At 35.0% G+C, this 11120-nt stretch overlaps 1 protein-coding gene across 3 annotated transcripts in view; it reads right to left on the reverse strand.

Annotated features, from left to right (window-relative positions):
* The window catches only part of LOC128987366 (protein yippee-like 2), a 119919-nt gene extending 109009 nt beyond the window's left edge, over positions 1-10910 (reverse strand). For all 3 annotated transcript variants that reach the window (XM_054408180.1, XM_054408179.1, XM_054408181.1), the window contains exon 1: positions 10702-10910. The gene's annotated coding sequence lies outside the window, so the exon portion shown is untranslated. The remainder of the gene's footprint in view (positions 1-10701) is intronic.
* Positions 10911-11120: the final 210 nt, after the last annotated feature.

Genomic DNA, 11120 nt, shown 5'->3' on the forward strand with positions numbered 1-11120 from the left:
CTCAACACAAGGTTTTTATTGGAGAAACCGTTTTGGTTGTTTAACCATCCGTCCACTTCTAGTCACAGTTTTCTTATCTATCACTTTATTATCCTTCTTCGTTTTGTTCTTAATTTTTTCATTTAGCAGGAACTCTTCTTTCTCACAATTTTGTATTTCAAGAGGGTAAATTTTTTGGATAGTCCGCAAAATTATTCCTGAATTCGTCTTGAGTTTTGCGAGACGAATTTTACCATCTCTACCCGGTATGAGTTCTTTTACGACTGCCAAAGGCCAATTTAGACGTCTTTTGTCGTCCGTCTCCACAATGACAACTTCTCCAGCTTGTATGTCCCTTGTTGACCTTTTCGACTTCATCATTAGTGCTCCCAAATACTCGCTCCGAAATCTCTTTCTCAGATCTTCTTTTAACTTTTGGCAGTACCGGACCCTGCGGTTCAACTCTCCGTGATTAATTTTGTCCACATCAGGTGTTCCAGTTTCTTTAATGTCAGTCAAGAACATTGCTGGAGTCAAAGGTATCAAGTCATTCACTTCGTTAGAGATGTATGTGAGGGGACGTGCATTTAAAACTGATTCACAGTCACAAAGGATAGTCTGGAATTCTTCATAAGTTAAACTTGAGTTGCCCAAACATTTTCGAAGAAGTTGCTTCATCATTCCTATCAATCTCTCCCACCAGCCACCCCACCAAGGTGAAGAAGGGGGATTGAATTTCCATTTAATTCGCTGGACCGAACTGTACTCCTGGATTTTATCCCAGTCAATTTGTGTAAAGACATTGTTTGCGCCAACAAAGTTGGTCGCATTGTCGCTGTATACAATTGCGGGTCTGCCTCTTCTAGCTATGAATCTTCTCAAAGCCTGTAGAAATGCTTTAGTTGACAAACTTGAAACTAGTTCTAAATGAACTGCGCGATAAACAGCACAGGTAAACAGACATATCCAAGCCTTCTGACCATTTCGCAAATATATTGGTCCTGCAAAATCGACACCACTAATTTGAAATACTGCAGCATCTTTTACTCTGTCTTCTGGAAGACCAATGGGCCCAGTTTGTAGACTTTTCCCTTTGTATCTTAGACACTTCACACAAGACGATACTACAGATTTTACTGTTTTTCCCCCACTTAATATCCAATAGTCTTCACGCAAAATGCTTAATAAATACTGAACTCCTGCGTGACAAGCCTTGATATGCTTAGAGCGTATTAAAATTTGCACAACAGGATGTTTCGATGGTAGTACTATTGGTGTCCTGAAGTTTTCGTGGTCTTTTCTGTCAGTAAGCTTCGACTTTACACGAATCAAACCATTTTTATCTTCAAAAGGACATAAAGTTGCAAGTTTAGCATCTTTCAGCCCACAAAAACTCTCTTTCTGGACTAGTTTCCAAACATTGGCTTCAGCTTTTTCTATTTCTTCCAGGGTTAAGGAACCATTTACTTTTTCACTTCTACGGCAATTATTATAAAATCTATTTATCCATGCTACCATACGCACGATCTTTTCAAAATTGCTGAAGTATTTATAATACCAGCCTGACTTAGTTTCTTCAGCATTCGTACAAACTGATACGATTCCTTTCTTCTTTTCACTGTGGATTTCTTCGTCGTTGTAAATCATTTTAACTTTTGGCCATTCTTCTGGAGGCTGTCTTAGCCACTGAGGGCCCTCCCACCATTTACAATCAACTAGATCCTTAGCTGAGCATCCTCTACTAGCTACATCAGCGGGGTTTAGGTTTCCAGGTACATACCTCCAAGAGTCTTTACAAGATAATGACCTTATTTCTTGACATCTATTCCAAACAAAAGTAGCCCAATTGTCTTCTCGTTGAATCCAAGATATGACTGTGGTTGAATCGCTCCAAAAATGTGTTTCTAAATCAGAGATATTAAGGCTATCGAAGATTGACCTTCCAATTCTGGCTCCAATTGTGGCTGCTAATAGTTCCAGTCGAGGGATTGATAGGTCTTTCACTGGTGCTACTCGTGACTTTGCTGCTACGAAATGAAGATTGACTGATCCATTGACCTCAGTCCTTAGAAATGCGACAGTAGCATATGCGAATTTACTAGCGTCACAAAATATATGCAAACTAAAAGTACCATCCTCCCCAGCGAAAAAACGAGGTATGTTAATCTCATTTAAATATCCCAGATCTTTGTACCATTTCAGAAAGTCACATCTTATGTCATCTGAAACCTCTTGATCCCATTTGAATTTCATGGACCAAGTCCTTTGCAATAGAATCTTAGGGAGCAGTGTTACTGGGGAAGAAATCCCAACAACATCATAAACTTTGTGAGTAATAGAAAGCATTTTACGCTTTGTAACTACTTGCAAGTCAACTGATTTGAGAAAATCAACATTAAGTTTAAGCACGTCAGTTCTCTTGTCCCACAGCATACCTAATACACCAACAGGTTGAGTAGTAGGTGAGAGAGTTTTGTCAGTAAACTCCCACCCTCTAAGTTCAAATTTCCCATCTAAAAATAAACTAGTTGCTTGGGAAATGAAATCATTCAGTTCACTTTCAGAGCTCACACTTGTTACACAATTGTCGACATAGAAACTATGCACGAGCTGTTCGACATAAGGCTTGGAATATCCATTTCCCCTTATAGCAAAACTTAAATGATAGTTAATAGTAGCTGCCAGTAAAAATGGACTGCAGGTCACACCAAAAACTACTCTTTTGTGTCTATAAATTTTGAGGTTTCCATCATCATCATACCACAAAAATCTTAGGAAATCTCTATCGGACTTAGACAAACTGATTTGCAAAAAAGCTTTCTTAATGTCAGAAATGACACCTATTTCTTTTAATCTGAAGCGAAACAGAATGGAAGGAATTAATTCAATCAAATTAGATCCCTTACTGAGACAGTCATTCAATGAAGGTTGATTATACTCCTTAGCGGATGCATCAAAGACAGGTCTTACCTTTGTTGTACTGTTTTCCTTGTAGACGGGCCGATGAGGCAAATAATGTCCCAACTTACCAAAGTCAGCGGTGTATGGGACTTCTTCAATTATACCTTCTTGTTCCCATTCTTTGAACGTGGCATCATAAACATCATATGTTTTCTTTTCCTGGAGTTTTTTCACTGTTGATTCAAGTCTCTTGACCGCTATGTTGACATTGGTCGGCAAGGGTGGATGGCCTTCTCTCCAAAGTAAAGGCACCTCATAACGTCCGTCATCATTGATCTGAACAGATTTGTTGAAAAACTCTGTAGCTTCAACTTCTTCTTCAATCTTGTTCTTCCTTGAATTCGGATCTTCAATTCCGATGACATCTAATTCCCATAGCTGTGAGATTGTTTTGTCCTTCAGCAACATTGTATGAGTAGTCATGACGTTAGGTGAGTCTGTAGATACCACTGCTGTAGATGGAGTCTTTCCTAACAAGGTCCATCCTAACAAGGTTCTTACTGCAACGAGACCTGAACTCAAAATTATTCGCTCATCCATTAAAAGTTTTCCAGCGACATCTGCACCAATCAAAATATCAATTGGCCCTGAATGAGTATCAGAAATTGTTACTCCTAACTCCTGTAACTCCTTCATCCAATTCCCCAGTCCCGCAACTGGTAAAGCATTGCATATTTTTATTTTATCTAGAACTTCAAAATTGCAAGCGTAGTTGGTCTCTGGGTTACTAACTCTGACTCTATAACAAGTGTGTTCTTCAACTTCACTACTAACCCCACCGAACAGTGAATGTTGTAGCCTCTCTTTTCGAATGGCTTTATACTTCATTTCTTTTGCAAGATTCTGAGATATATAGGATCGCTGCGATCCTGTGTCAATTAGCGCTCGCACAAACTTAACCTTATCATCGCTTTTGATGCATACACTTAGCGTTTGCAATAAGACCTCTGATCTGGTATTAGCAGATAATGAATTTTCAACTTGGGCTTCAGAGACTTTATTGCCACTGTCATCTTGCTTAACTCCCTGCCTACACATTAAAGGGACATGTCGTCCACCGCAAATGTTGCATTTCAATTTGGCTTTGCAATATTTGGCTAGATGTTTTGGTTTCAAACATAAATAGCAAAATCCCCTTTTCTTCAAAATATTTGACTTTTCATCATAGGAGAGTTTTCTAGCACTAAAGCAATTCTCACTACCATGTGAACCTTCACAAAATATACATTTCAGAGTTGATTTAGACGGTACATCAACTAAGTCTGAAGCGGATGGAATTCTAGAGTCATTAGTTGTACTAGGTGAATTTAAGTTTGGTCTTCCTACTGATTTACCCGTACTTTGTGTCAAATTTGATTTATTCCTAATAGAACCGCTCCTATGCTGACTTACCGACTGACAAGATTCAAAGCCATCCATAGCTAATCTTATTCTTTCTTCTGATTCAACTTCACCTTTTAGAAAGAGAACAAGGGATTCTAACTTTGTTTTAAGATCTATAGGTTTATCCCCCGAACTACAAAGTGATCTTTGCCATGCCCTAAGACGTTCCTCAGAGAGACATGACTCAACTAAGGGGTACAGTAAGGCTGCACACTTTTCAGTAGTTACACCCAAAGTATCTAAAGCTCTAAGTTGAGTTTCAATCCTATCATACAAAGTTGAAATGGGAATCTTTTCAATAGAGTTTTGAAAAGTTATTTTCAAAAGTTCCCTAACATAGATTTCCGTTTGTAAGTCTTCTCTCCCAAACCTAGACTTCAGACATTCAATTACTTTGGGGTAATTGTCAGCTATAGGTGGAAAACTAATGACTATTTCCCTAGCCCTAGATTTGGGTTCAGTAGCTTGAATAAGATATTGAAATTTATCTTCATCTTTAAGTTCAGAGTCTAAATGAATCTTTTGGAATTGGCTCCAAAAGTGTAGCCAATTTTTCAAATTTCCATCAAATTTAACAAACTCGATTTTAGGAAGTTTTATTCTAGCTTTTGAGGTATTCGGTTTACTTGAACATGATTTACTACAACTTGAAGCTACATCCTCATTAGATTTCAAAGTCAAACTGTCAAATTTAGCTTTTATCAGAAAGAACTTATTTAAATACTCATCCGATCCGCTGAGTTCTTCGGTGAGTTGCTCCTCCGGACAGTCTGATTCGAGAAGTTTTTCCAGTAGCTTATCATTGAGTTCATTAAGTTGGTCGTTCTTTTTCTCTAATAGTTTCATACTTGCTTCGATTTCAGGGTAATCATGGTCGTTGGAATTCAATCTGTCCAAGATACTTTGCCAAAGAGTTGTAAACGATCTCCGAATTACCGTTCTCTGTTTCTTAAGTCGATTTATTTCGATCATTTCTTATCCTGTCACGGTCGCCATGTTTTACAATTCTTCTAGTTATAATAAAATTAGAATTGTTCTCAATTGTTTTAATTACTGAAACAAATCAAGCTTAGAAACAATTAAACATTGTACGGTTCAACCTTTGTGGAAATTACACCGTTCGAACTAAATCACAGAAAAAATCAATTCTTTTTTAAATGTAACATTTTCATCATTGTTTTTATTCTAGAAAACTTACAAAAAGTCAACATAAATCAACTGCCAAAATTATACAATTAAAATACAGCTGATTTTCAAATTTATAAAATATTAAGCATAAGTCCAGTCAAATATGAGCGTCGATCATAACTTCATCAGTCATTTTCACACACAGCATGTTGGATCCTTCTACTTAGTATATAATTTTTAAATTGTACAGATTTGATAAAAGTTGAATTTCTTTATAAACACATAATCTTTAAAGACACGTCAGTTCTGTTTTAATGTTTACATGACAAACTTTGTTAATAAATCAAATCCTTACTTTCTCCTCACATATATAATGAGATGGCAGGGTTCTCATTCTGACCCTGAGAGATCTCGTGAGATGGTTCTCACATTTCTGCTTAAATCACCCTTGATAAAATTACGAAATTGTGATGAGTAAGAGTGATTGGCATTGATAATCTAGTACAGTTCAATGTCTTTGTCCAAATTAAGTGCGTCTTAGGTGATCGTTGGTCTTGTGTCTTAGGTCATAGAGGTTGTCTTTATAAACGACTCAGTTAAATCAATCAAATGCGGACGGTTATTTTTGATTCATATTAATTTGTGTACCTTCTTCCTTTGAAGAGACACACAAATATAATTGTGTAAATAAAGGACACATCATGAAAATAATAATAATACAGTGGAACCTTGATAAGAAGACCCTCGATAACAAGTCGCCCTTGATAACAAGTGTCATTTTCAAATCCCTTTAACATTATTTTACCCCTAATCACATGTTATTACAAACCTCGATAAGAAGTCAACCTTGATAACAAGTCTTATTTTACAATCCCCATGAGAGTCTTGTTATCAAGGTTCTACCACAGAAAACATACTACTATAACCTTATCTTATAGTAGTTATAGTAGTATGTTTTCTGTGGTTCTACTGTAATCGACAATGGTTGTACTACTATAACCTTATCTTATAGTAGTTATAGTAGTATGTTTTCTGTGGTTCTACTGTAATCGACAATGGTTGTATACAATAGTGGCCAATAATGAGTTGAAGCTTACGAAAATAATCAGTGTATGTATCCTACAAACTATTGATGAGTGATAACATTGAATATAACACTATATTCAATGGTGGTAGGCCTAATCGGTACACACAACACCCCTAAAATAAAAGTCAAAGAACTACTCCTATAATTAACAGTTAACTTACTATCTTTGAGTCAGCTTTGACAAAGAAGTAATTTTATATTAAAAAACCTTACCTCCATATAGGCTATAATTATTATTTTAATGTTAAAATACTTCCATTAAGCTAAGAAAATAATGGGAAATAATATTACTGCATGTTACACATCTATCCTTGATCATAACAATTTTCGCATAGTATCTGGTCACCATATTTTTAATCTATGTTATGTTATGTTAGCTCAATTGTAAGAGTACTTGGTAATTATTGCGATGAGGGTGCCAAGAGTACTGGTTTTTTTTTATAAGATAACATTTTCCTAAGTAAACTTATGGGGTTTAAGTATTTAACTGCATTGTTTAGTCGAATGTGTAGGCCTATATGAGTTAAAAATGTTATTTAGTCTACTTTTGTTTAAGAAAAGTGGAAATAATTCAAAATACACTAATTGTAACCATCTATTCTATATATAATTCAGTTTTAAAAATCTTTGTACAACTAAATCTAGAGTTATACTTAGTCCAAGCATATGAGGAAAAAAGATGATGTTTTCAGGAAAAAATTCCCGAAGTTTTTTTCTCAGTGGTTTCTTATGTATTTTTTGACGCTGAATCCGATTTTAAACTTTTCCACCTCGCCAGAGGTGAGCTAACTTCAGAAATCGCAAAAAACTAATAAAATACTGTACTTTGTTTTACTTTTTTGCATATAATTCACAAACGGAGTATTTTTTTTCAATAACTGTCATTTACTAAATTAAAGTACACTAAATTCCCTACAATATACGTATATTAACTTTATTTCTACGATGTTCCAAACTGACGCTAGAGCTAGAGCACGCTCAAAATTCATCATTTTCTTTTACCTATTGGAAAACGTAGGAAATACCATTATAAATCTTTGGATTAGTCACCCAACGAGCTCTATTTTATGAATTTTGATTATTTTATAATTATATGGGATCATTAGGTCACATTTAGTGGTTAAAATATGTAAGTGAAGTTTATAGTCGGTAACCACAGCATAAAAAAAATAAGAAAACAATTTTCAATTTAAATACATTTGAAAATTATTATTATAAATAAATCATAGGGTCGAATACCCAGGTGTTTTCACACTTTTTATTTGTGTGCTACTTTTGGCTGCCTTTTTTGAGTATTTCCAAGAAGTGTATGGTATCAATTTGTAGGAAATTTTATTTTCTTTCAGAATATCACCTACACCTTCCACTCTGGTCGATTTCCTCACCATTTAAAAGTTATTTGCAAAAAAGCTAAGCAACCTCCGAAATTATAGTAGGGAATGAGAAAATACTGAGTTAGGGATAGTTTTGTTTAACTTTGTACAACTAAATCTAGACTTCTACTAGACCGATTTTGTTAATTAATGGGTCATTGGAAAGCCTATTGAAATTTATGTATGTAGATTTGAAAGTGTGATTTTATTAAATATTTGTGGTAAAAAAATTAAAATAACAAAAATACATTAAAAACTGCTTTTTTCAAGTTTCTGTTTTCAAGTTTCTATTTGTAGCCAGCTTTTGTCTGCCTTTATTTAGTATTTTCAAGAAATGCATAGTAGTTATTTGTAGTAAATTTTATTCTCTTTCAGAATACCACATCCACTTTGGTCGATTTTCCCTCCATTTTAAAGTTATTGGCAATAAGCTAAGTGACCTCCAAATTTATGGTAGGTAGTGGGAAAATACTGAATTAGATGTATTTTTGTTAAACTTTGTACAACTAAATCTAGACTTCTACCGGACCGATGTTCTTACTTAAAGGGTCGTTGGAAAGCCTAATTCGTAATAATTATGAAAGTTTGATTTTATTACATATTTGAGGTGAAAAAATAAAAATAAACAATAATGCATTTAAAACACTTTTTTTCTCCAAGTTTATGTTTGTAGCCAACTTTAGGCTGCCTTTATTTATTTTCAAGAAATCAAGACAGTAATTTGTAGGATATTTTATCCTCTATCATAATATCACCTTCCACTTTGGTCGATTTCCTCACCATTTCAAAAAAGTTGTTAAACTTTGTACAATTAAATCTAAAGATCTACTTAACCGATTTTAATAATTAATAGGCCCTAGGTCATTGGAAAGTGTAATTAGTGTAGATTTGCTAATAATTATGAAAGTTTGATTTGTTAGATTTACTAGGTGAAACCCGTCAAAGTTGACAGTTAATGCTGAGGTTGCACGCAAGATCGTTTGACTATAAATCGATGATAAATAACTAAATTTGTTTAACAATTTGGGTTGTTCGTGATTTAGCAGTGTGCTTTATTTAGGTAGGTACGTCTGATCTTAATAATCAATCATTCAAATGGACGCTGGTATTTCACTGAAGGTTCTTAGGTCAACCTGCTTTTGGAATATCTTTTGGAGAACGGCAAAGTGGTTAGCGTAATTAGAATTGAGTATATATGTCTAAAACTAAATTCCATATCCAAATTTATGTTTTCTGATTGAGCGATACAGTATCTTGAACTTAACTGATTGAAACTATCAATATCTCAAATGAAAACCTTTATTTCTAGAAGTATTTTAAGACCAAGGCATATAAAATAACTTAAATAAAAATAGAGTTACGTAATTGATTGCAGATAAGTACTAACACGATTATAATTATTCTTGATTCATGATTCTGCAGTTTGCTTTAGGTAGTCCGATCTTTATAATCAATAGCTGAAATGAAAGCTGGTAATGCTGGTATTTCACTAAAGGTTTTCAGACCAAAACATATAGGGTTATGTAATTAGAACTGCTGAAATACACTTTAATTGAAGTAAAAAAAAATTAAATTTCTATTTTTTGTCGAGTAATACATTAGATAAATTAATGATGATACTTGATGACAAATATGTGCTTGCATAGCAGCATAGCTTTATTTTAAGACCAAAATTAAGAAAATCGGTCGGGTAGAAGAGCCAAACGAACTCGAAAAAAACAAATTTAACTCCCATAAAAAATGTACAGGGAGGCAGTTTGTGCATAACTCGAAATATACGACAAAATAAATGCCGATGCTTGATGGCAAACCTGTGGTGCGTCCATACCTTTAGTTTAAGGCCAAAATTATGAAAATCGGTCAGGTAGAAGAGCTAACCCGACTCGGAAAAGAAAAACCAATAAATTTTATAGATGGTAATAATTGGTTTACCATTATGCATAATCTAATCATACAAAACATGTGTTAATTAATTGAACAGCTTATTCGTATATTGTTATTTAATTGATTATTCTTTGATTGAATGTTGTTGCTAACAATTTGAATTTGGGTTTAAAGTGTGTTCCTTATGTTAAGTGTGTCATTCTAATGTTATGTGCTTAATCTGAACCATTAAAATTAGTGAGTAAAGTGGTGTATGGATTTCATAACCGATAACCATTATTTTACTAGAGACCGTTGTATTTAACCACAACGAGCTCTGTTGTTGCTAGTCATTAATAAAGTGGTTGGTTTTAAAATATTGATCCGATTTGTCATATGATTAAAATATTTTAGTTAATTTTAAAGGCAGCCTTTAAGCCTCAGTCAATAGTTAATAAGTCAAATTACCATTTTACAAAAAGGAAAGATGCAGTATACATACACTGTTGTCAGGCCCTGTTGTTGTCAAGAGAGGTTCCCCCACCACTTCTCCACACAGCTGACGAGCAAAACATGGACTCGTCAGACAAAGAAAACTATAACATTCCCTAAGAATTCGCGTAATTGGCAAAGACAGTAGCAATCATACAGGATCCTGATTTGTTCAACGCTTAACACTTTACTAATCGTGCAACCCGTCATTGATGATTGTGACATTAATGAAACCTCACAAAGAAACTACGCTGCAAGTTCTAGGTCAAGCCGTCAAAGTGAAAATCAATATACATTCGTGCCAAACAAACACCGTAAATACAGCTCGGAAGCAATGTTAATGTGTTAAACTAGAAACAACATACCAAATAAGGGACAAAAACAAAGAAAGAAAATGTAAAATGTAGTAAGCAAATTTGTTGTATAAAAACTAACCTCCATATCATGAAGACGAACGGAGTACCCTATACACGGGTTTTTGATGTCTAACACGATGTTTTAACCACGAACTCAGCGTCTGAATCTTCGAAAAGTCCAAAGTCACTACGCCACACGGTCAACAACAATGATCGTCTGCTACGTGCTAGCAGTCGACAGACCACTCCACCATCACCACTGAACTGACTGAGTAGAGTAACAGAAACAGAACAGAACTGACTTATACTGGTGCGCAGCTGGTGTGCGCAGCCCCCACCACACCACGCCAACATACAGCCGATGTTTCGATCTACTGTACGTCTCGTCTGTCGTCACGTCAGCTGTTCCTAGCCACTAGCCAGCTGAGCAATCAGTACTTTGCTTTCCTTTGTGTTTCATTCGCAGAAACAGAAACAAACAAAGACGAGCTTTGTGGA

Source organism: Macrosteles quadrilineatus, unplaced genomic scaffold (assembly GCF_028750875.1).
Source record: "Macrosteles quadrilineatus isolate MER2022 unplaced genomic scaffold, UCM_ALF_1.0 Scaffold_2__2_contigs__length_208266976, whole genome shotgun sequence".
Classification (NCBI taxonomy): domain Eukaryota; kingdom Metazoa; phylum Arthropoda; class Insecta; order Hemiptera; family Cicadellidae; genus Macrosteles; species Macrosteles quadrilineatus.